At 39.9% G+C, this 27535-nt stretch overlaps 1 protein-coding gene across 3 annotated transcripts in view; it reads right to left on the bottom strand.

The window, feature by feature from the left end:
• GATAD2B (GATA zinc finger domain containing 2B) overlaps positions 1–27535 on the bottom strand; it is an 83701-nt gene that overhangs the window by 53134 nt on the left and 3032 nt on the right. The window contains exon 2 of one of the 3 annotated variants that reach the window (XM_060090570.1): positions 18911–18969. The exons of 1 other annotated variant lie outside the window; for it this stretch is intronic. The gene's annotated coding sequence lies outside the window, so the exon portion shown is untranslated. Of the gene's footprint in view, positions 1–18910; positions 18970–27535 lie in introns of those variants that run through there. One more of the 3 variants, XM_060090569.1, reaches the window with a different exon arrangement.

The raw sequence follows: 27535 nt of genomic DNA on the forward strand, positions 1-27535 counted from the left end.
AGAAATAAAGAGAAAAGAGGGAGAGGACTCAAAGGAATAGCTAATATATAGTATTTGGTCTATTACCTGGCCTTTTGCTTCTGTTTAAGAGCACCTCCCCCAGGACTTCCCTGGTGGTGCAGTGGTGAAGAATCCACCTGCCAATGCAGGGGACACAGGTTCGATCCCTACTCTGGGAAGATCCCACATGCCGCAAAACAACTAAGCCCGTGCGCCACAACTACTGAGCCTGCGCTCTAGAGCCTGCAAGCCACAACTACTGAAGCCCACGCGCCTAGAGCCCGTGCTCCACAACTAGAGAAGCCACTGCAATGAGAAGCCCGCGCACCACAACAAAGAGTAGCCCCCACTTGCTGCAACCAGAGAAAGCCCACGAGCAGCAATGAAGACCCAACACAGCCAAAAATAAATAAATAAATAAATTTCTAAAAGAAAAAAAAAGAGCACCTCCCCCCTCACCCCATACCCTTGGCAATCCTGAATGATTAGAAACAGTCTGGAAAAAAAGAAAAAAGTATCTAACAAATTATAGCTGTTAAATTCAGGAGGCATTTCTCTTCTAGTCACCCCTCTTCCTCAAGCACACACACCTCCAAATCGGGGCAGGAAGAAGAGACTTGGAACAAACTGCTTCACCTCCCAGAAGAGTTATTACTACACTTCACTAGGAACGAGGTCACTACCACCTGGACAGAGAAGCCCTGTCTCATTTTGCCACAACAGAAATGTGTATTTTTGTTTTTTTTTTTTTCAAATAAAGACAGGAAGGAAAAAACTGTGTGTATGTATATACATCAAAAGGGTATTTTTCTTGCTCTAAGCCTCCCCGTTCCTTGTCCATCAGCACAAGTAAGCAAAGATGACGCAGACTTCCTTATATAATAGCCTATGATTTCCTAGACTGCAGGCTTTTCCTTTTGTGTTCTGTATACACTTACACATGCGAGTGCGCGCACATTCTCATTGCTTTGCAGCCCCTGGCACGATGCCAGCACTCAGTCAGCTGGTTGACTCCATTCACAGAGCAGCATCGGAGCTGACACGGGAAGGGGGGTGGGTAGTGAGGATAAGGGGGAGCTAGAACCATCAGTGCTACAGACAAAAGAAATTTAAAAAAAGAAAAAGAAGACCTTAGCATAACATTCCTCTCACAGCTTCAGCTTGAAGAAAACTAGAATCCAGAGACCATTATAGCAAAAGGATGAAGTAGAAGGGTTGAGGATACAAACCAAAAGGAGCTTTGTATGAGAAACAATTATCCTGCAACAAATTTTTAAAAGCAACAGTACTTATTACTTCAACCCCATCAGAAACCTCAGCATATCGCCTTCTACACATAGTGAGGAAAAGGCTGTGAAGAACTGAGTTTCTGCTTTTAGAAAAAGAAAAAAAGGGCAGGGGGTGGGACGGGCAAGACAGTTAAACGTACTTACAGGTATACATTTTTCTGCTCCCTCCTTTAGCTGCCAGGAAAGCTGGAAACAAGGAAGGGGAGGAAACAGAAAAAGGAGGAAAAAAAGGAATAAGAGATGGGTTTAGGTTTGTTTGTTTTGTTTTGTTTTTTAGGGGGGGGTTCCCTTTCTCTCTTCTATCGTAAGAGAAGCTCTTTCTATTGCACAGGGGAGGCCCCATACGTGCCAGCCCCCCTGGGAGACCTGCACAAACCCGGTCTCCAAGCGGGCACTGCCCTGCCAATCACATGGCGTACTGTTATATTAAACAAAAGAAACAGGGGATGCTTACTTTTACCCATGATGCCTAGCGGGGGCAGGAGCGGGGTGGGGGGGGATAAAAACCAGTTGTAGCCGGTTTATAACCTCAGGACATGGAATTATCTCTTAATTTTTAAAAGTCATTTGTGGTACAAAAGTCAGTCTCCCCACCCTAACTATCACCCCCATTATTCTGGACTAGTGCCAAACTTTGCCTTCATTCATGAGAGCTAGTTTCCTCTCAAATCATGATGCTTTAACTGTTTAGTTTCCAAAGCCAACATCCAAGACAGGAAATCACAGCATCAATACCAAACCCCAAATTACCAAAAAATGAAGACACTGGCAACCAAGCTCCTTTTCTTTATCCCTTACTGCTAGTGCTAGGGAACAGACACTGATAAGACACTAGATAAATTTACTAAAGATTTTTTTCCTGAAGCTGTCTCACAGGTAGATAGCTCATTTAGCCCTATCAATTCATACCACTCAGGGCAGTTGAATCCACATCTAACAAAAATCATATACCAAGGTTTCACAGCAAAGTAGTCGTAACAGTACATGCAAACTATAAAAATGGCTTAGGCCCTTGTAATATATATTTTACAACAATTTCTCCTAATTAACATTTTTTTTTGTTTTATAACAAATGTCTCCAATCACTTTATAAGGAGTTTATATTTCCCAAGAGTACTGATTAGGGGTCAGAAAGCGGTGGGAAAGAAATCCAAGCCAACCAAAGAGGAGGTAAGGCAGTGGTAACTGTTTTGGCGATCTACTAGCTGGACGATCTTTACTCTAGGATCTCTGCAAGAAAATAATTCTTTATAAACAGTAACAGGGAATAATGGGGGCAGGGGAGAGATTTCCTTACTTTTCAATTGATATCTCTTATCAATATATCACCCAAATACGTGCCTCACTTAGGCCCCTGAAACTAAAATCATAACTGTACTTACTCCATCAGAATCTCTCACAAGGGACTTCCTTGGTGGTCCAGTGGGTAAGACTCCGTGCTCCCAATGCAGGGGGCCCGGGTTCGATCCCTGGTCAGGGAACTAGATCCCACATGCATGCCACAACTAAGAAGTCCGCATGCCGCAACAACAACAACAAAAAAAATCCCGCATGCCGCAACTAAGACAAATAAATAAACATGTTTAAAATGCCTTAAAAAAAAAGAATCTCCTACAAAACTCGTTTTGTCCAAATATTAAAGCTTCTAGAGTCTAGAGAATAGAGAAAAATAATTGACACCCTACCCAAAGATATTAATTTGTAAATAAAAGTTTTCCTGAGCAATCTAATATTAACTTCAATTTTCAGAAAAGGAATACTGAGCTAAATTTGAAATAGGTGGTATTGATCACTGGCATAAGGCATTCAATAATTTACAAACTACAAAGGAAAACCCTACATCTACAACTACACCAAGCTAAGCTTCAACTGGTTGATGTTGTACCATCTCAGTCACAATAAGCTGTACTTAATAGAAGCCCATCAGAGGTCTCCAGATCTAGATACTATCATTTTAGGAGGTAAAGGAAAACATGATGTCTGTGATAAATGGGGGAAAGAAAATAATCAATTTTCCTCTTAACACATTTCCACAAAATACCAACTATGAATTTCAAACTGAAGTTCACTAGTTTCATGTTTAATTAGGGTAGGGAAGACTGTCCATCTTTTAACAATCATTCAGAGGTCATGCCCATTTAAATCCATACATTTGACTGCATTTAAACATTGGTCAGCCCGTGTGCCACAACTAGAGAGCCCGCGTGCTGCAATGAAGAGCCTGCATGCTGCAACAAAAGATCCTGCATGCCGCAGTGAAGATCCTGTATGCCGCCACAACTAAGACCTGACGCAGCCAAATAGATAAATATTAAAATAAATAAATTTTAAAAAAACACTGGTTATCAGTGTTTAAGATAACATAAAAGGCTTAGATACAGTTAAGCTGTCGGGAGTGATTACCTTTAGCAAAGAGTTAATTCTCCAACACTGTACAGGCTAAGACAGTATACTATGTTTACTACAATGCCTGCCTTTATATTAAACTGATTAGTAGTCCAGAGGTACCAGAGATGCTCTCAAACCAACAGGTATTTTTCTTCAGGATCCTCAAAAATTAAGAACTATCTGGTAGCCAGTGACCCTGCTCTTTTCAGCTAAATCATCATCATCCAAAACCAAAGGTATTTAACTGTGTAAGCTAAAAACTTTCAATTTAGAAATACTCCTTGGTAAATGTTATCCAAGTTGTGATGCTCTGAAGAATATCAAATTCTTTAAGAAAAAGAAAAGATCTAACATTCACGGAGCATGTAATACACTAAATATTTATTTAATCCATGCAACAAACCAGAAAAGTGAGGTCCTTTCCCCGTTTTATAGATATGGAAACTAACTTGGTAAAATTAAGAAATTTGAATGAAGTCACTCATTCAGCTAACTCATTCAGTAGATGCTGGCTCCAATGTCCACACTTGGTCCACTACAGCATGATGACTTGAGCATTTCTTGGCCAAAACTCAAGAACCCAGTTCACTATGCTTGCTGTGCCAATCTCCATTCTATGCCACTGGACTAAAGAAAATATCAGCCAAATACAACTGAAGTAAAACACAAACTCTTTGATTTCTACTCCTAGAAGACTTCATCCAGAACTTCTTTTGAAAGGCTAATAAGCATATACAATCTAGATATGTACAAAAGACATCTGATAGATAAACATCTGGGAAGGTCAAATCATAAAGGGTAATAATCATCGTGAGTAAAGAGGTGATTATCTATCTGGACTCAGGAAACAGGATTCAAATTAATTATAACTAAAAGCTGGAAGGTACTCCTAAAAGACAAATATGAACTTCAGAGAATCAAATAATTTTTTTAAAACCTCAGCAATATCAGAAACAAATTTACAAAAACTATTTAGTTACCCATCTCTGCTCTTTACAAATTTTATAAGCAATTTGCTATATTTTTTGTGCCAGTTTTTTTTTTTTTTTTTTTTTTTTTTTGCGGTACACGGGCCTCTCACTGTTGTGGCCTCTCCCGTTGCAGAGCACAGGCTCCGGACGCCCAGGCTCAGCGGCCATGACTCATGGGCCCAGCTGCTCCGCAGCATGTGGGGTCTTCCCGGACCAGGGCATGAACCCGTGTCCCCTGCATCGGCAGGTGGACTCTCAAGCATTGCACCACCAGGGAAGCCAAGCCCTGTGCCAGTTTTGATATATATCCTTGGGCTCAGAGAACAAATGGATCAAAATTAGAACCACTGCTAAAGTTTAAAAAATAAGATCTAGTTTTTCTTTTTTTCCCCCCGCCCACCATAAAAAATCTATTTTTTTAAAAAAGCCAACTGAAAAATGTTAACATACACCTAAGATTACTTTGTATAAAATTCACAAGCTATTTATTGGTGTCCAAAGGAAACAAAAAAACAAAACAAACAAAAAAAACCCCAAACCAAGCTAAAGTTAAAAATCCCAAGCTAAAAACCCAAGCTGCATAGCTGTTAGTCCTCTCCTGCAAACTCCTTATAGTTCTGTTCTCAGTGGGTCTAGTCTATTTGGAGAAATCAGCTCATGATTTTGAAATTACTACTATTACAGTATCAGATCAAAGAAGAGTAGAACCCCATTCATATGATCAATAAGCTTCCATTTTTTCATTAAGTGTAGATAAGCTCAACTAATCAAAATGAGAAGTTAATTCTTAAGGCATGGGAGTTCTTCTCCACATATTTAGAAACAGTACATGCAATCAAGCAGTACTACAAAGAAAACCATTTTGCTGCCCCAAGCTTGATGCACAAATTGGGAATTACTTCCAGAATAATGCACTGATTTAGTCTTTAAAAACAAGTGATTCATGCTCATTAGGTAAAACAGAATAATTCCTATTTTAATGGGGGAAAAATCAGTCTTCAATTACTTCTGAGTTATAAATTAGTGACTGACTGATGATACTTAAGTGTCTACCACTAATTGGGAGGATGTATTCATTAAAAATTTGGTTAAAGCAAATAAAATCTAACTACGCTGATACAGCAGAATATGGACTGGGTCTTACACAGGTACTAAAGAAAATGAGAACAAGAATTCCTGTTCTGAGATAGTATTTAAATTAAGGAGTACTGTTTTTTTTCAAAGTAGTATTCCTCAATGTGTTCCATCCTGGGTTTATAGGAAATAAAACTGTTGTAGAGGGAACTCGCTGGTGGTCCAGTGGTTAGGACTCAGTGCTTTCACTGCCAGGTCCCAGGTTCAATCCCTGGTCGGGGAACTAAGATCCTGCAAGCCACGTGGTGTGGCCATTAAAAAAAAAAATTGTTGTAGAGGCGACAAAGATCTCTACTGTTCAAGTACTGCAAATAATAAAAAGTTACTCTTATACCCTACTCTCAATGATTTAATCAGCATATAGAAGAAGCAAATTACATCAAGCATTTCATCTCTCATGAGACATAAAGTGTTCCTAGACCAGTCTTTTCTATGAGGGTGGTTTACCCTCCCAAGGGCATTGGGAAATTTCACTATCCCTAGGAAAAACAAACATGAAAATCATCTAGAGCATTAAGTTAGTATTTAACACCTACAAAATAATAATTCTCTTCCAAAAGACAAAGCAACTCCAGCGGGGATCCACAAGGTATTTAACTAGTATAGCCTCAGGGACTTTCCTGATGGCGCAGTGGTTAAGAATCCACCTGCCAATGCAGGGGACACAGGTTTGAGCCCTGATCCGGGAAGATCCCATGTGCCGTAGAGCAACTAAGCCCGTGCACCACAACTATTGAGCCTGCGCTCTAGAGTCCACAAGCCACAACTACTGAGCCTGTGTGCCACAACTACTAAAGCCCACGCGCCTAGAGCCCATGCTCCACAACAGAAGCCACCACAATGAGAAGCCCACACACTGCAACGAAGAGTTGCCCCCGCTCGCCGCAACTAGACAAAGCCCATTCGCAGCAACAAAGACCCAATGCAGCCATAAATAAATAAATAAATACATACATACATTTAATTTTTAAATAAATAAATAAATAGTATAACCTCAAATCTCTAACTTATTCTCATCCTTGTATCAGCAGCATGCTATTGATTCTTAGGGGACCAGGCCTGAGAACATCTCATTTCTTAATACTTGACTGCTGTTTTCATTCTCTCCTATCTGTACCTTCCCTGTACCTTTATAGGGGCACCAAGTTCTTTTCAGACAAGTCACATTTAAATGTTCATACACATCTGACAATAAAAATGCAACTCAAGGGACTTCCCTGGCAGTCCAGTGGTTAAGACTCCACGCTTCCACTGCAGGGGGCATGGGTTCCATCCCTGGTCAGGGAACTAAGATTCCGCATGTCATGTGGCACGGCCAAAAAACTAAACTAAACAGACAGACGAACAAAAAACAAAAATTTCAACCCAAACATCCTAAACACCTGTCATCAACTAAGTGCCACAGAGAAAAGTCATGTTTTAGTAGTCAAATTAACATTTTGTCATAGATTTTCTAAGCACATGGATTCTTTTTGACCTGGCTTCTTCCTGTTACTAGGTATCCACCAGTGTCTCTCCCTCTCTAGCTTTCAAAGGGTAGAGCTCCCAGTCTATGAGCAGCTTTGCTTAAAGCTTCAGATATTTTACTCTGCATTAAGCTTCCCATCTTTCGCTTCTGTTGTAAAGACTGCTCTTAGTTTTATCAGTAAATCAGACAATGCCTATAACATATATATTATATACACACGCACACACGCGTGCATGCACACATGCACGCACACACACACACACACACACAGAGCTACCCACTATATGCTCATGTTCCACTCAATCTCTGACTTTAAAAGAGCCTCCAGGGACTTCCCTGGTGGTCCAGCAGTTAAGACTGAGCTCCCAATGCAGGGGGCTTGGGTTCAGTCCCTGGTCGGGGAACTAGATCCCTGCATGCTGCAACTAAGAGCCCACATGCCGTAACCAGAAGATCCTGCATGCCACAATGAAGATCCCTCGTGCCACAACTAAGACCTGGCGCAGCCAAATAAACATTAAAAAAAAAAAAAAAAAAAGAGCCTGCAACAAGGAAGAATCTAAGATAAAATAAATTATCACAGCTACATGACTTCCATAAACTTTAAAAATCTATCCTCTACTTTAATAATTACCACACTGAATTCCTCTGCTCAACAGGCTATGCTAAAACTAGATCTAACTATCCATTAATGATCAGAGATGGAGAAATCGCTTTGGAATCTAACCTACTGTCCTGACTGGGCAAGTTAAGAATTCACTTCAATCTGTGACAATCTTGGTACACTTATGAGACAACCAGTTACTAGAATTTCAGGACAACCACCTCATATCACACTAATGAGACAAATGGAGGCCAACATAAAAGGAAAGATTTGGAAAGAGAAAAGTGGTAAATGTCTGATTGTCAAATTTAAATATCTTCAAAATATGTTCTCTGTATTTTCAACATTAAAATTAACAACCTCAGTAATAGTGACACTTTCGGTCAGCTAATTCTTTGTTCTAGAGTCTGTCCTGTGCACTGCAGGATGCTTACTCTGGCCTCTACATACTAGACACCAGTAGTAGTACCACCACCACCAGTTTTGAGAACCAAAAATGTCCCCATACACAGCCAAATGTCCTGTAGGGAGCAAAATCCTTCCCAGTTAAAAACCATTACATTAGAGTGAACAGCACCAACATGATTTTACTCTCAAAGAGGTCTGTGGCTAGTATTACCAACAACCTCAACCCTGAAGTTTAACACAAATACTACCAGAGGAAGTAAGAAAAGTAAGAATAGTGTCAAATACCTTTAGGGGTGGGGAAGGATAATGACTAGGAGGGAGCATGAAAAAGGCTCCTGGGTGGAGTAATCTTTTCTGTATCTCTATCTAGGTGGTCACCTTATAAAACATTTTTTGTATTTATACTACACCTCAATTTAAAAAAAAAAGTTTACCAAAAAAACCCAAAACAAAACAGAGGGACTTCCCTGGTGGCGCAGTGGTTAAGAATACGCCTGCCAATGCAGGGGACACAGATCTGATCCCTGGTCTGGGAAGATCCCACATGCCGTGGAGCAACTAAGCCCGTGCACCACAACTACTGAACCTGCACTCTAGAGCCCGCGAGCCACAACTACTGAACCTGTGCGCTACAACTACTGAAGCCCGCATGCTCTAGAGCCTGCGTGCTGCAACTACTGAAGCCAGCGTGCAACAAAGAAGTATCTGGCCCAAAGTGTCACTATTACTGAGGTTGTTAATTTTAATGTTGAAAATATAGAGAACATATTTTGAACATATTTTAAAGAGCCCATGCTCTGTAACAAGAGAGGCCACCGCAATGAGAAGCCCGCACATCGCAACGAAGAATAGCCCCCACTCCTCACAACTAGAGAAAGCCCGCACGCAGCAACAAAGAACCAATGCAGCCAAAAAAATAATAAAATAAATAAATTTTAAAAAAAACTGATAGGCAAGAAGCTTGATAGTATTTCCTTGCTTCAATGCTGCTAGAAATCAGGTGCAAAAGGTACAGAACCAAGACATCTGAGGAACAGGGAGATGAGTACCTAAATATTTCTTGGTGATGCAATGATTTACTCTTGAATTCAAGAGAGTTGACAGTATTCAGGTCCTTCCTTTAGCCACACAGCTCCAATTACTCATTCTTTTTTACCTACAAAGCTTTCTAAGATTGATAATCACATCTGAGATTAGGGTCATATATATCCTGTTCACTGAGACTTTCATACCTTTGATTCTGGAAGTTAAGAATGGCCCTTCAAAAACCCCTCTAACAAGAAAATCTCTAAGTAGCATTAAAGAGGTCTGCATGAGATCAGGTATGAAATATACTGGCTCCTAACACTAAGACAGTTGCTTATCCCCAAGCAAAAACCCCACTCAAACAGGAACTGGATTCTCTACTCCAACAAGTAGGGCAGATAAAGGGGATAATCTGAAGCAAAAAGCAAAGTAGGAGGGATCATAAAAACTGAACAGCTTGTGTGCCTGTAAGAGTGGACCGGAATATTTTCAGACCAAGAAAGCAATTCCTAATACTGACTGAAATAGTAACTACAGAGAAGTTTAGAAGATCTTCCTATATCCTACTTGTACATCCATAAATTTCTTAGAAAAAAAAATGTCATCAGACCAGATATTTTATGCTTCATTGCTTTTTATATCCAAGGCAATGGTATTAAGATCCCTTTTTGAAGGGTCTTTTAAAAAAGAAAAATTCATTAACCAAACATTTCCAGTTGAATAAAAAATACTGTAGCTATGGCTTTGAAAACTAAAACAATATCTCTTAAAACACTTTTTATAAGGAAGAAAAGATGAAGAGCACTTATTTTATTTTTCCATTTCTTCTAATATAATGAGAGCAGAACAGTCTTATGTAACCTGGGGAGAATGTGAACAAGACAGTTGCCTCAAATAGGATTACTTGACTTTTGGCGCTGAACGTCTCAGACTACCCAATGGAGTGCAAGGGAAAGATTAATGTTTCTCAGGGAAATAAGTCATGACGTTTTTACAAATAATCAAAATTACATCATGTTGCCCTGAAGCGGAAGCATCTGCATAAGAAAAATTTCTTCTGTAGGGACCTAGCACTATGTCTTTAAAAAACACCAACTATACTGCAATGGATTCAAAACACCACTACTGCTATATAGGTTAAGTTCCCAAAACTAAACATTTGGCCGAAGTTTAATACACCTAAATGTAAAAGAAGGATTAATGAAAGAGATGTCCCTACTTCAGTGACTTTGTATGTTTGCATATTCAAATATTACATTCCTTTAAAATGCTGCTGCTCTACTGAAAATTGTCGGAAATAATAAACAATAAGCTACCAAAACACCAATCCCAAATCACAAAGCTCTGGTAGGTATTTAGAACTGTCAAATATCCAAGGTTAAATGAGAATCAGGAACTTTAATAGCAAGTTAAGGAGTGATTCAAAGGGGGAAAATACATTAGATTTAGACTTATTCAAGAAGGTGAGACTACTACTGGGCAACCTTTTTTTTTAATTTTTAAATATTTATTTATCTATTTATTTATTTACGTTGTGCTGGGTCTTAGCTGCAGCACGTGGGGTCGCAGCATGTGGGGTATTTGTTGTGCCATGTGGGCTCTTTAGTTGCAGCATGCGGACCTCTTAGTTGCAGCATGCAAACTCTTAGTTGCAGCACACGTGTGGGATCTGGTTCCCTAACAAGGGTCCCCTGCATTGGGAGCACCAAGTCTTACCCACTGGACCACCAGGGAAGTCCCTGGGCAACCATTTTTAAAACATCCATGAAAGTCAATATCTGGCTGACTTTTCTTTGATTAGGATGTTCTTTCAAAAAACACAATCTGGGGATAACTACCTCCAACTTATTACAAGTATTCACCAAATAGCAGCTCATCTGCCCAGTTATATCACCATTATTCTAGGAAAAGAATTCATCTATACCACAGATTGGCCTTTTTCTGTAGAGGGCCAGACAGTAAATATTTTAGGCTTTGAGGGCCTTATCTTTTTTTTTTTTTTTTTTTGCAGTACGCGGGCCTCTCACTGTTGTGGCCTCTCCCGTTGTGGAGCACAGGCTCCGGACGCGCAGGCTCAGCGGCCACAGCTCACAGGCCCAGCCACTCCGCGGCATGTGGGATCTTCCCGGACCGGGGCACGAACCCGTGTCCCCTGCATCGGCAGGCGGGCTCTCAATCACTGAGCTACCAGGGAAGCCCAGAGCCTTATCTTTGTTGTGACTATTAACTCTGATATTGTAGCAGTGTGAAAGCTGTCATCGACAATATGTAATAAATAAGGGTGATAATTTCCAATGAAACTTTATTTATGGACACCAAAATCAGAATTTTGTATAACTTTCACATATCATGAAATATCCTTATTTTGATTTTGTTCAACCATTTAAAACCATAAAAAGCATTCATAATTCTTAGCTCACGGACTGGACAAAAACAAGCAGCAAGCAAAGTCTGGTCTACCAGCCCTTAGTTTTGCTGACTCCTGATCTACACTTCTCATTTATTTTTTTTAAAAATAAATTTATTTATTTTACTTTCGGCTGTGTTGGGTCTTTGTTGCTGTGCGTGGGCTCTCTCTAGTTGCGGCGAGCGGGGGCTACTCCTCATTGCAGTGTGCAGGCTTCTCAATGCGGTGGCTTCTCTTGTAGAGCACTGGCTCTAGGTGCAGGGGCTTCAGCGATTGGGGCGCGTGAGCTCAGTAGTTATGGCTTGTGGGGTCTAGAGCACAGGCTCAATATGGCTGTGGTGCACTGGCTGAGTTGCTCCGCGGCACGTGGGATCTTCCCAGACCAGGGATCGAACCTGTGTCCCCTGCATTGGCAGGCGGATTCTTAACCACTGCACCAACCAGAGAAGTCCCCCTCTCATTTTTTTTCAATTTATTTATTTAATTTATTTATTTTTGGCTGCATTGGGTCTTCGTTGCTGCACACGGGCTTTCTCTAGTTTCGGTGAGTGAGGGCTACTCTTTGTTGCGGTGCGCGGGCTTCTCATTGCGGTGGCTTCTCTTGTTGTGGAGCACGGGCTCTAGGCACATGGGCTTCAGTAGTTGTGGCTTGAAGGCTCTAGAGCGCAGGTTCAGCAGTTGTGGCACATGGGCTTAGCTGCTCCCCAGCATGTGGGATCTTCCCAGACCAGGGCTCGAACCCATGTCCCCTGCATTGGCAGGCGGATTCTTAACCACTGCGCCACCAGGGAAGCCCTCTCATTTACTTTTATTAAACACTTCAAATTTACAGAAAAGTGTAGAGAATAATATAACAACCATTTACTTATCACACTAGCTTAAGAGATATAACATTACAAATAAAACTGAAGCTAAGGGCTTCCCTGGTGGCGCTGTGGTTGAGAGTCCGCCTGCCAATGCAAGGGACGCGGGTTCGTGCCCCAGTCCAGGAAGATCCCACATGCCGCGGAACGGCTAGGCCCGTGAGCCATGGCCACTGAGCCTGCGCATCAGGAGCCTGTGCTCTTCATCGGGAGAGGCCACAACAGTGAGAGGCCCGCGTACCGCAAAAAAAAAAAACAAAAAAAAAACTGAAGCTAAGTATTCCAATCCTATTTCTCTTTTCCTTTCCCCAAAGGTAACCACTACACTGAATTTGGTTTATCACTGCCATGGTATTTTTTTGGTTTTTTTTTTTTAGTACTTTTACTTTATGTGTGCAGGTATAACTATATAAAACATATTATATCATTTTGCAAGTTTAAAATTTTTATGGGATTATATCATATATATTTGTGTATCACTTTGCAGCTTACTTTTTTAACATTACCTTTGATAATTCATCCAGGTTGATACATGTAACTAGTTCATTCATCTTAAATGGTATACAGAACGCCAACTATGGGATATCACAATTTAGTTTTCTACTTCCTGTTCACTCAACAAATTAATTACATATTATATGGCAGGAATTGTTTTAGGTGCAAGGGCTACAACAGTGAATAAGGCAAAATTCTTCTCTCCATGGAGTTTACTCTGATAGACACTAGCACTTGCTCTGTACTGATATTACCTCTTTCCAAATGAAATCTCAAAAGTGACCCTAACCTAATTTTATCCAAAGCATAAAAGAAAGTGAAAAAAAAAGCCACCAATTTTATTTAGTAAATGGAAGAGAAATCCTTTCTCCTTCATTAAGGTTTGTTTAAAGATATTTCTTGCTAAGCTAAAAGAGATAAAAGAAAACTTCAAGAATAAATTTCACCCCAAATATCAAAATCATTAAGCTTCCAACATTTTAAAATTAGAACCCAGGGCTTCCCTGGTGGTGCAGTGATTAAGAATCGTCTGCCAACGCAGGGGACACGGATTCGAGCCCTGGTCCGGGAAGATGCCACATGCCGCGCAGCAACTAAGCCCGAGCGTCACAACTACTGAGCCTGCACTCTAGAGCCCGCAAGCCACAACTACTGAAGCCTGTGCACCTAGAGCCCGTGCCGCACAACAAGAGAAGCCACCACAATGAAAAGCCCACGCACCACAACGTAGAGTAGCCCCTGCTCAATGCAACTAGAGAAAGCCCGCACGCAGCAACAAAGACCCAACACAGCCAAAAATAAATAAATAAAGTAAATAAATGTATTAAAAAAAAATTAGAACCCCGTTCACAGTTGCCTTCATCTAGACTTACACTACAAACAGGGAGTACTGATGATAAGACATCTGGAGCTTCCAGTTCCCGTTCCTCTTCATTTCCCAAAACCAGTGTCAAGCAATAAGGAAGATAAAGATCAGCAGTAGATCTAAATCTTTTGGTCAACAGAAGGAAATATTATAGTAATCCAAAACTTAATAGAACTGATATTAACAGGCCTAGAAGACAAGTTTTGCTCCTTGGAAATAAAATGACAGACTTGGAATTAAACAAGACATCACCACCAACAATAATAAATTAATGAAACAGTCTCCAATGCTCTTTTAATTCCAAAGGAGACGGTAACTTTGAACACATCTCATACCCTTGAATTAGTCAAATTTCCTGTCACTGCTTAAGGATGTGTACGAAAACTAAGTTTGTTTCATTTAACTGCTGCCAGTAGGCCATGAATGTGGGATAAAATAAAGAATGTATGTAGGGTCATGGTACCACCAAAGGTAACCCCCTCCCTACTCTGGGCAAGTGAAAGCCTACTAATAAGTTCTAAGTTCACTAAACAAAATTTAAATCTACCGAATAAAACAAATCACCTTCACCCTAAAAGCAGAGAAATGCGATGAGGAAGAAGACAAATAACTGAACAATGAGCAGAAAACTAGTTGGAAAGGAAATGAGTCCGATAAGGCATTTGGTCTTATTTGTCTTAACATACCCATTCCCTAAAAACCATATAACCCTGCTGATTTAGCAGTGTTTGGCTTTCTGCCTCTGCCTACTGGGAGTTTAACAAGAACTCCAGTAAGGAGTTTCCATGAGAGCAGTCAGCTGGGAACTATACATGCTCCTTATTCCTGAAGTCGTCCTGATTTTAAGACTGTGGTGACAAGAAATCAACTTGTCAAAACTTTTACATTTAGACTGACAATTAAGAGGTTTGAAGGACATTTCAAAAAAGTAAAATTTACTTCTAAAATGCGTACTCCTCTTCCCAACAATTGGCTACAGTTACATGCCCAATAATCAAAATCCAAAGATATCTGCATTTAAGGAAGGAAATTCTAATAAGGCACAAAAGTGTTTTCAAAGGCACTTGAAGACAGTACTCATCAGTGTCCAGCTACACTACTTCCCTCAAATTTAGATTTAAATTGAGTTGTTTTAGAAACTCTCATAACCTGTTGGTGTGAATATATTGAATATAAATACAAATTATTGGAAGATAATTTAGTATCTAACAAAATTTTAAATGTGCATGCCCTTTGGTCTAGTAATTATATTTCTAGGAATTTTACCTACAGACATACTAAAATGTATAAAGATGTATGTAAGATGTTTCACTGGAACCCTGGTTATGACAGTATTCCCACACACTGGAAACACCCTAAATGTTCCTCAGAGGGGATAGAATAAGTACAAATTAAAATATATCCATACAATGAAATATTGCACAGCCACTAAGACAATGACAAACATTGTGTAATACACACACACACACACACACACACACGAAGAGTACAGCATAATGCTCAAGATTTTTTTTTTTTTTTTTTTTTTATTGCAGTACGCAGGCCTCTCACTGTTGTGGCCTCTCCCGTTGCGGACGCACAGGTTCAGCGGTCATGGCTCACGGGCCCAGCCGCTCCGCGGCACGCGGGATCTTCCCGGACTGGGGCACGAACCTGTGTCCCCTGCATCGGCAGGCGGACTCTCAACCACTGCGCCACCAGGGAAGCCCCAATACTCAAGAATTAGGGCGTAACAGTCAAACTTCCTGATTTTGTATCCCAGCTCTTTTACTGACTAGGTATGTGACCTTAGGCAAATCACTTAAGCTCTCTGCGCCTCAGTTTTTTTTACCTGTAAAATGGGAATGATGACAGCGTCTACCTTTAGAGTATTGTGAGGATTAAACAAGTTAATTAATGTGAAGTGCTTAAAATAGTGCCTGCACATAGAAAAGCCCAGTAAATGTTAGTTATTACTAAAAACATATCCAAGGGAATTCCCTGGCGGTCCAGTGGTTAGGACTTGGAGCTTTCAGTGCCATGGGCATGGGTTCGATCCCTGGTTGGGGAACTAAGATCCTGCAAGCTGCACAGTGCAGCCAGAAAAAACAAAAACAAAGAAACCACATATCCAAGGTATTAAATGGACATGGGCAAACAATTACAATGGCTAAAACTAAAACAACAGAAGTTGGGATAGACACAGATAGATGGAATAAAGAGAAGTTTTGAAAATAGAATTTTCAGGATTTGGTAAGCTTAACTCGCACTCTGACCCAAGTTGTAAAAGGTGCTGATATGTTGTTCCTCCTATGTTGGTTACTTAATTTATAAATACATTGTATCTAGTATTGCAGTTATTTTAATACCTGTTTTCTCTTCTGTACTATGTATCTTCTTGAGGACTGAGGCTGTATCGTTTATCTTTACATACTCTACAACACCTATGTGTATGTCTTTTACGCAGTAGGTGTACAATAAACACCTAATACCTATGAATGTTCATATGAATATATGAATGGTCAGGCTTTTTCAGTTCCCCACAACCAGCCGATTTAAGTGGTTACAAAGTAAACAGAGCTCCATGGAAAAGAGACCCAAGTTTTCTCTTTAACTGTCATTTTCCTAAACCAAACCAGTCTATGAGAGAGAAAACCACCTGGGGTCTATACTCTAGGAATTGGAAAAATAACCCTGATATTATATATAAAAATAATCACTGATCAGAGCCTAGGATTTTCTGACATAATTTGGGATTTAGGACTACCGATGAAATTACAAAACAGACTTTATGAACTACGTAATCAGCATTCCTAAAATAAGTTTAATAACCTAGCAGTACTCAAATTATGTTTACTCAATGCTGACTAAGAGAATAATAGCAATGAAAGTTACTAAAGAGCAAGACCTGCAGGCAATAGGAAAGGTATACAGCCATAAAGTTGAATATTCTTTCCCAACAAAGTTCTGGTATCCATGAAAAGATTTTCACCCTTAAAATTTTCATTTAAAGAATAAGTAAATTCTCTACATATAGATTTGAAAAAAATCTCCTATATTATTAAATGAAAAAAAGCAAGACATGGAAAACTATGCCATCTTTTGTGTAAAAAGAAAAACTAAAAATAAATTAACATTTGCTTGCATATATATAAAAAACTCTGAAATGATAGAAAAGAAAGGAATAACAATGATGGGGCTTAAAACTAAGCAGGTGAGAAACAATGATGAAAAACTTTTCACTGTGTATCTTGATTTTTTTTTTTAATTTGAACCAAACTTTTAACAATAAGTAAAATGTTCCAACCATAACAAACAAATTCATTTACAAGAACGAAAGCTATTCGGAGTAACCTTGTTTCTAATACCGTAGAGAAAAATACTGTGATCCAAGGAGCTAGGTGAAATTAAAGCTCTCCATGATAGGAATCAGCTACCATATTATAGTAACAGCATCCCATTCAGTTTAGCTTTATACTGTTTGGCCCAAAATAAAAAAGAATGTGAACAGAAAAACCCAGTCTAAAATTCATATGGCATCTCAAGGGATCCCAATTAGCCAAAACAATCTTGAAAAAGAAGAGGAGTCAGAGGACTTACACTTCCTGACTTCAAAATTTACTACAAAGCTAGAGTAACTGAATCACTGTGGTACTGGCATAAAGACAGACATACAGACGAATGGAACAGAGACTCCAGAAATAAAGCCTTGCATATATGGTCAAATGATTATCAACAAGGGTGTCAAGGCCATTCAATGGAGAAGGGACTGTCTTTTCAACAAATGGTGCTGGAAAAACTGGATATCCACATGCCAAAGAATAAAATTGGACCCTTACCTTAGAGCATATACAAATATTAACTCAAAATGGATCAAAGACCTAAACGTAAGAACTAAAAGTATAAAACTCTTAGAAGGAAACAGAGGAGGAAAAAGCTTCATGACATTGGAGTTGGCAAAAATTTCTTAATACAACACAAAAAATAGGCTACAAAAGAAAAAGTAAACTGGATCTCATCAAAATGAAAAATTTGGGGGACTTCCCTGGTGATCCAGTGGTTAAGACTCCGTGCTCCCAATGCAGGGGGCCCAGGTTCAATCCCTGGTGAGGGAACTCGATCCCGCATGCCGCAACTAAGACCCGGTGCAGACAAATAAACAATTTTTTTAAAAATTAAAAATTTTTGTGCATCAAAGGACATTATCAACAGAGTAAAAAAATAACCCACAAAATAGGAGAAAACATTTGCAAATCATATATCTGATACAGGATTAATATCTAGTATAAGGCACTCCTACCACTCAACAACAAGAAAACAAACAACCCAATTAAAAAATGGGCAAGGCCTTGAATAGACACTTCTCCAAAGAAGATATACGAATGACCAATAAGCACATAAAAAGATGCTCAAAATCACTAATCATTAGAGAAATGCAAATCAAAACAATGAGATACCACTCCATAGCAATTAGGATGGCTTTTATAAAAACAAAAATTAAAAAAAAAAGAAAGAAAATAGCCAAGTGTTGGTAATAAGAACACAGAGAAATTGGAATCCTCGTACATTGCTGATGGGAATGTAAATGATATAGTCACTGTAGAAAACAGTATGACAGTTCCTCAAAAAATTAAACATAGAATTGCCATATGATCCAGCAATTCCAATTCTGGGTATATACCCAAAAGAATTGAAAGCAGGGACTCAAACAGATGTCTGTACATTCATGTTCACAGCAGCATCATACACAATAGCCAAAAGGTGGAAACAACCGAAATGCCCGTTGACAGATCAACAAATAAAACGTGGTAAAGTGTGTATATATATACACATATATATACACACACACACATACATATGTATATATACATATATATATATAATGGAATATTATTCAGCCTAAAAAGGAATGAAATTCTGACACATGCTACAACATGGATGAACCTTGAAGGCATTATGCTAAAATGAAATGAGCCAGACACAGAAGGACAAAAATTGTATGATTCTACTTACGTGAAGTCCTTAGAGTAGTCAAATTTACAGAGACAAAGTAGAATAGTGGTTGCCAGGGGCTAAGGGGAGGAATAATAGGGAATTATTTTTTAATGGGTACAGAGTTACTATTTGCCAGGCAGAGAGAAGTTAAAGGTCTTACAATTAGTAAGCAGCAAAGTAGAAATTTGAACCTAGGACTTTCCAACTGCAGAGCTATACTTTTAAAAGTGACCAAAACTTATTCTAGTTTAACCAAAGAAGGAAAGATTTCAACTGATTACGTAAAAATACCCCCAAGATTAGTACCAATACTAGACTATTTTCTCATATCCAGACACCAGAATTAAATGTATGCACAACACCAAGAACAGTTGGTTCTGAAGAACAAGAGAGTGCAAAGTTTTTCAGAATAACCAGCAAAACCTAACGTGACACTCTAGGCAACACGTGAAAGATGTGCTAAGCAGCCCCAGTAACAAGAAAATTAAAATGACCACTTTCAAAGGCTTCTTCAGATAATTCTTAAAGCTAGAAAACAATGAGTAAAAATCTCACTGCTTTCCTCCAACACACCTCTGCACCATAAAAGTGCCCCTTATACAGTCATCTTCACACTCTCAACCAAACTGAATCTAGAAGACAGCAAAGAAGTCACACATAACTAGAGACACTTCTAAGTTTTATCTTTTGATACAACTTTATCATATTGTATTTTACTCCCTCCTGTGAATATTATCAGGTATTCAGCCAGCCAGAATAGAAGGTTTAATCTGGAAATAGAAACTGCTCATATTCTAACCTTGGTTATACTCTTCTGTGACATCTACCACTCTGTCTTTGACAAAACTGGGAACCTACAATTTAATACCAGATATATATCAAGTCTTCGGTAGTATGAATGCAACAGTCTAAACAGTTCATTACAGATGGTACCCCTTCATGTATAATAATTCATTAAATCTCAAAAAAAATTTTTTACACCACTATTTAAGCTAGAGACATCTTATTCCCTTGAACCCTCAAGGGTTTTCAAAGTTGCACTTGCTATTTTTAAGATGTTTCTGTCCGCTGCAAGCACAGCTGTAAAAGATCCTTTTCCAGTCACCCATACTCCTTGAAAGCTTTCAGTTCAATATTAATGCATTATACAGAACTCAACTGGGAAATAGCTCTCCAAGCAGAAGGTGAAGAGTTAAAATGCAGGCTAATGAAAACTTGAGACTGAATCCTAGTGCAGTAAGGGACCCATATTCTGGGCTTCCCTGGTGGCGCAGTGGTTCAGAATCCGCCTGCCAATGCAGGGGACACGGGTTGGAGACCTGGTCCGGGAAGATCCCACATGCCGCACAGCAACTAAGCCCGTGCGCCACAACTACTGAGCCTGCGCTCTAGAGCCCGCATGCCACAACTACTGAAGCCCACGGGCCTAGAGCCCGTGCTCCGCAACGAGAGAAGCCACTGAAATGAGAAGCCCGCACACTGCAACGAAGAGTAGCCCCCGCTCGCTGCAACTAGAGAAAGCCCGCGCGCAGCAACGGAGACCCAATGCAGCCAAAATTAATAAATAAATAAAATTAATAAATTTATATATTAAAAAAAGAGAGACCCATATTCTAGTTTCCATTCACTTGGCAGAAAATATCTGGATTTAATATACTCTTAAGATTGGGCTTCCCTGGTGGCACAGTGGTTGGGAGTCTGCCTGCTAGTGCAGGGGACACGGGTTCGAGCCCTGGTCTGGGAGGATCCCACATGCCACGGAGCAACTACGCCCGTGAGCCACAACTACTGAGCCTGCGCGTCTGGAGCCTGTGCTCCGCAATGAGAGAGGCCGCAATAGTGAGAGGCCCGTGCACCGCGATGAAGAGTGGCCCCCGCTTGCCACAACTAGAGAAAGCCCTTGCACAGAAACGAAGACACAACACAGCACCAAATAAATAAATAAATTAATAAGCTCCTACCCCCAACATCTTCTTTAAAAAAAAATATATATATATATATATATACTCTTAAGAAAGCAAAACTTTCAAATTCACAAGGCACTCAGACAAGGAACTCAGCAAGCATTCTTTACTAACTGAATTATAAAATGAGAAAAGAAGAGCATTAGAGTAACATAATAATTATTCATGGACACTACTACATGAGAAGAGTGTCATGCTACTCACATCATTTTCCATAGAATCTAATATAGGGTCTTCTAGCCAACCTGTCCAGGGCAGTAACAATACACATGACCAACTGCTTCAATCCATTTAATAACAACAATCAATCTAGCCATATAAATGTTAAAGAGTGGTTAGAAAAGTGCCTCTCCCTCCAAAATATGTTATCCTCTTGGGGAAATATTTTCAACATTTTTCGCTGGTAGCTCAACCTATTTAGTGGTGAACACCATTCAGGTAACCTTTGTGCCTTTAAAGAACATAGGACAAATTTCTCAAAGTTTTGTTTTAATTTCAAGGCTAACGTATCATCTTTAAAGGACTGAAAAAAAGCAAAGGTATTGTTCCTTCTTGCCTCTGATCCCCAGGTCTGTCTGCATGACTCACAGAAGAGAAAGAATGGGGGGCTTTACAGATTTCTTAGTGTGATACTACCATCTTTACAGAAAGGAAGGGTTTCTTGCTCCTGGCTCAAGGGATTCTGCTCACTCACAAAGTTGAAACCTTACTCTCCTGCTTCCTAGAACGTTAGATGAAAAGAAGGTGGGGGCAGCAGCTCAGTAACAGTTATCCTCCTGAGAACTCATTGAAGGTGAGGGCCAAGCTGGATGAGCTGTGCCATTTGCCTTAGAAGATTCAGAAGGAAAAAAACTGCAGCCTCCGAACCACTGAAGTTTCTAAAATATACCTAGTCTAATGCCACCATACTAGTTCTCTGAAAAACCAGCACACTGGGCCTCCCTGGTGGCGCAGTGGTTAAGAGTCCGCCTGCCGATGCAGGGGATACGGGTTCGTGCCCCGGTGTGGGAGGATCCCATATGCCGCGGAGCGGCTGGGCCCGTGAGCCATGGCCGCTGGGCCTGCGCGTCCGGAGCCTGTGCTCCGCAACGGGAGAGGCCACAACAGTGAGAGGCCCGCATACCGCAAAAAAAAAAAAAAAAAAAAAAAAAAAAAAACCAGCACACTAAAGCAGTCAATTCCCTCATTCAAGAGTGACAACCCTTAAAAAACAACAACAACAACCCATAAAGAACTACAGGGAAGCAGAATATCAAGGATGCAGTACTGTCTTCTCGAAGAGATGCTCTTTCATGGTCAAATAATTTCCAGAAGCTTTGCATCCTTTAGCCGTTCTTTTACCACTCCTAATACACAATGTATATTTAGACACGCAAGGCTCTGGGACATTATGTTGTAAAGAAATCTGCCTTAACTTAACGCAGAATTTTTCAAAACCCTATTTGACCACATTATATTTTCATATAAGACCTATTAATATTGAGGAAAACTATCTTTCTTTTGTTTGTTTTGTTTCTGTAAAGGCAAAACAAAACTCTGTAAGAAGTGTTAGGAGAATGCTAAGATCACAACTTTTGGAGTCAGGCAGAGTTGTTCAAATACTGGATTCACCATTTTTATTAATTTTTGAGATTCTAGCAAAATGACAACCTCCCTGGGAATTGAGTTTTCTCATCTGTAAAGTGATCATAATATCTCCCTCACAGAGTTACTGTAAGAATATAAATAGCATAAAGCCTTACACAAAGAAAGTGCTCAACAAATGAGTTTATATTTACATTTTAAAAATTCCCTTCAGGGACTTCCCTGGTGGCGCAGTGGTTAAGAATCTGCCTGCCAATGCAGGGGACACGGTTCGAGCCCTGGTCCAGGAAGATCTCACATGCCGCGGAGCAACTAAGCCCATGAGCCACAACTACTGAGCCTGAGCTCTAGAGCCCACGAGCCACAACTACTGAAGCTGGCACGCCTAAGGGCCCGTGCTCTGCAACAAGAGAAGCCACCACAATGAGAAGCCCATGCACTGCAATGAACAGTAGCCCCCGCTCGCTGCAACCAGAGAAAGCCCCCGTGCAACAAACACCCAACGCAGCCAAAAATAAATAAAATTAAATAATTAAATAAATAAATAATAAAAATTCCCTTCAAGTTCCAAAAGTTGCAAAAATGCAATTTTTTAAAATCTGAGGGAAAAATTACAGAATCCATGACTGAAATACTCCCTGAGAAGTGTAATTTCTCAGGATTTTGCAAACTTTTTAATCCACTGGACTGAGAAAGCCTTTAAATTTGCCACATTTAAGATGATATAGTGGGACTCCCCTGGTGGCACAGTGCATAAGACTCTGCGCTCCCAATGCAGGATGCCCAGGTTCAATCTCTGGTCAGGGAACTAGATCCCACATACATGCTGCAACTGAGAGTTCAAATGCCACAACTAAGGAGCTGGCGAGCCACAACTAAGGAGACCGCCTGCCGCAACTAGGACCTGGTGCAACCAAATAAATAGTATTAAAAAAAAAAAAGAATGATACACAGGAACACACTACACCTACTGATAAAAAATGGATATGAACAGAACACATGTTGTAGAAGAGTATTTATGGTTTCAGTGATAAAAAGGGCCTTACATGAATATAAACAAGAAAAAATGAGTTGTGAAAAAGCTCAGCTTGTGTCAGCACATAATAACTAACAACTATACAGTGTTTTAGCTTATAAAACACCTTTACATGCATAATCTCATTTGACTGACAAAGAGACCTAGTGAAACAGATAAAGCAGCTACTGATCCTCATTTCTACGCTGAAAAAACTATGGCTTGGAGACTTCAAGTGACTCAACCAAGGTCACACAGATGATAAATAGAACCAAGACTCCAAACTTGTTCTTCTGCTCCCAGAACATAACAAATAGGGCATCTTCTAAATGTACGCAGCATTTTCTCAACCCACAGAATTATTCATATTTTAAAATACTTTTTGGGTGACAGGCACCATGCTAGGCACTGGAGACACAAAAGTAAAAAGACATGGTATCTCTTTATTTCAGAATGTTGTCAGACCACTGGGGGGAGACAAGCAATATTTATAAATTAGAGTGAGATCAAAGAAGAAAGCATATCTAAGTCTCTCTGGGCAAGTCAAGGAAAGCTTCCCAGAGACAGCAGCATTTGAGATGAAATTTGGTAGCTGATCTGGGAACTAAAAGAACTGTATTTGCAGGACTTCCCTGGTGGCACAGTGGTTGGGAGTCAGCCTGCCAATGCAGGGGACATGGGTTTGAGCCCTGGTCCGGGAAGATCCCACATGCCACAGAGCAACTAAGCCCATGCACCAGAGCTGCTGAGCCTGCTCTCTAGAGCGTGCAAGCCACAACTACTGAGCCTGTGTGCCAAGAGCCCGTGCTCTGCAACAAGAGAAGCCACCGCAATCAGCAACCCACACACCGCAACGAAGAGTAGCCCCCGCTCACCGCATCTAGAGAAAGCCCGCACACAGCAATGAAGACCCAACGCAGCCAAAAATAAATAAATTAATTTTTAAAAAAAGAACTGTATTTGCTCATGTATAAACTGTAAAGGGAGAAAAGTAAGGCTGGATAGAAAAACGAAGGTCAAGATTTACAAAGGGGCTTTGATATTATGCAGAGTACCTTTAAATGATTGGAAACTATTGAATACCTTTGAGAAGGGCAGGTAGAATAATCAGATCTCCATTAGACTATTTTGAAGAGAATATGATTGAGAGTTTAAAAGGAAACAAGACTAAAAACAAACAGAACTGTAAGAGATCATGGCAATATTCCAAATAAGAGTTGCTGTGGTCCTGAATTAGGAGACCCGTAATGGAGATACAGAAAAAAGGAATAGATTCAGAAATATTTGGAAAGTAATGGATAAGGGAGAGAGAGAGAACTGACAATGATGCTCTCATTTCTGGCTTAGGTGACTCAATGAATCACAAAAGGGGAACAGATGATGAAAATGTTGAGCTTGAGGTACCCATGGAATACAGAGATGGATATGTCTAGCACAAAGTAGACAACTGGAAACAGAGGGCTGGAGTTTAGGAGATGTGATAATATATGTGAATATATATGAAGATTTTTTTCCATAATCAAGTGTTATTTACCATTTCAATGGGAAGGCAATCATTTTATCATCATTATTTGTATAATGCTTCAAAGTTCAAAAAACATTTTAATATCCTGTATCATACTTACCACATTTCACAGTTTTGTTATAAATACGAGGTTAGGAAAAGTTATTATTCCTATTTGATCAAGAAATAGTTATTGAGTATTAACTATACACCAGACACTGCACTAGGCATTAAACAAAACACCAAAGTAAATCCATGCTTTCACAGACCTTCCATCATACCAGGGGAATCGATAAGCAATAAATGTAACAAATAAGTATATTAAAAAGCTGTAAGTGCTATAAGAAAAGGAAAGAACAGAGAAGGATTACGAGTGAGGGGTGGAAGCTGAAGGTGAAATTTTAAATAGGGGTAGGATAAAGCCTCATTGAAAAGGTGACATTTAAACAAAGGCTTGATTGAAGAAGGTAAGAAAATTAGTCATTTGTATTATCTCTGTGGGAAAAACTAGTTATTTCCCACTAGAGGGAATAACTAGTGCACAGGTCCTGAGATAAAAGAGTGTGGCTGATGCACTTAAGGAACAAGTCAATGTGGCTGGAATGGAGTGAGCAAAAGGGAGGATGACAGGAGATCAAAAAGAGAAGAGTAGGGAGAGGCAGATCATGTAAGACCTTAAAGCCCAAGGTAAAGACTGGCTTTAACTGTGCAAGAAACGGGAGTTCAAAAATTTGGTGGCTTGGGAATTCCCTGGTGGTCCGGTGGTTAGGACTCCGTGCTTTCACTGCTGAGGACCTGGGTTCGATCCCACAAGCCACGTGGCCCAAAAAAAAAAAAAAAAAATTTAGGAAGCTTGCCCAAAATCCTGTATCTAATAAATGGTGAAGCTAGGATTTGACCCGGGATTTCTAGACTCTCTACACTTGTGTTCTGCTATTCCAATTTGCCACTTATTAGCCCACAAACTCCCTCCAAGGAAGTCTGAATTTAAATATCTTCAAAAAGCTAACTTTATAAATACCTTCTAGGTTAGAGATGCACAACCTCTCCAATTAACATTTCTAATCCCTCACAACCATGAGAATTTACTAATCCTAAAGTCTAATCTAAATCCTAAATCCTAATATCCAGCCTATTTTTTGGTAGATTACAAACTCCACCTTCCCCGTAAATGAGACAAGATCAAGAAAGCTTTATTAGGAGACGTAAAGCATGACTTTCAGGTTCAAGTAACGATAACCTGAATTACTTTTAAAAATGTATACTAACCAGATGTGGAAAAAAAACAAGAGAATGGCTCAGGAATGCCACAGTATTGTCATTCTCCTTAATAGTTTACTGTTAGTATTAATAACAATTAAGTTCACATGTAGTCAAAGAAGCTTCTGCAATTATTATGACTCTTTGAGATCTGGGATTTGATCATTTCATACCTCAAAATTAACAAAATATGTGTCCTCATTCATCTGTTGCTTTTGGTACTACAAGCCAGAACTCTTGATAGCGTCTTGCCGGTTGATGGCAACTTACAGCAAACACCAGAGGATTTGAGGGAGACATCAAACATTACTACTGAGATACCATCTAGAAGTATATCAGACTGGTTAAGCCCTTAATGACCCTGGGTCACTCCTTTCCTACTGAATAAACTCAAACTGTATAGGGATATTTCATATATCCATAAAACAGAAGATAAAAGATGGAACATGAAGAGGGAGCACTTCAAATCAAATCTACTCTTCAGAGGCTTTCATCACTACTACGCAAATATAGGAGGCTCTCTGCTTCATGGACTCTGGAGCCACCAAAATCCCCAACCAGTACCTACAGAAAAAACATCACAGGGATTACTGAAGATAAACTATATATGGCTAATAGAAGCTTCCCCCCACCAAAGCCAGTTCTTTTCAACAGAAACTGAACTTCCTTATGTATCCTTTCCCAGGCTTAGCCAATGCAAGAGAACTGCAACTTTGTGTGGCACTGCCTGATAGGCTGGATTTTTCCTGAGCAAGAGGTGAACAGCTTTATGCCAGGACTAGATTTATAGTCAATCTGACTGTGTGTCTTTTTTTTTCTTCCCCTCTAAACTGTCTCAGAAAATGCCTGGCTATTGTGCCTTAATATGTAATGAAGCAGAGCTTTAAGTACTGCAAGTGGTCTGGAGAAGAAAGTCCTTCAGTTCCAGTATGGCTCAAATCATGATTTCTCTAGCAATTATTTTAATCAACCAAAGCTGGTTTGGCTTTTCTCAATGAACTAAATAAGCATCCTGAGCTGAGTGCAGAGGGGCTACTTGTCAGCATGACTCCCAATGAGGTGGCTAACATGGAATATGCTCCAGTCTAGAAACCAGGACAGCACAGCTGCTGTTCCCCTAAATATGCACCTTCAGCTTGGTGGGTGGGGGAGGTAAGGAAGGAAGGAAGAATCAGTAAATTGAAACAAGAGGGACATCGCTGGTGGCGCAGTGGTTAAGAAGCCGCCTGCCAAGGCAGGGAACACAGGTTCGAGCCCTGGTCCAGGAAGATCCCACATGCCTCGGAGCAACTACACCCGTGCGCCACAACTACTGA

This window comes from Mesoplodon densirostris, chromosome 2 (genome assembly GCF_025265405.1).
Source record: "Mesoplodon densirostris isolate mMesDen1 chromosome 2, mMesDen1 primary haplotype, whole genome shotgun sequence".
In the NCBI taxonomy this organism is placed as follows: domain Eukaryota; kingdom Metazoa; phylum Chordata; class Mammalia; order Artiodactyla; family Ziphiidae; genus Mesoplodon; species Mesoplodon densirostris.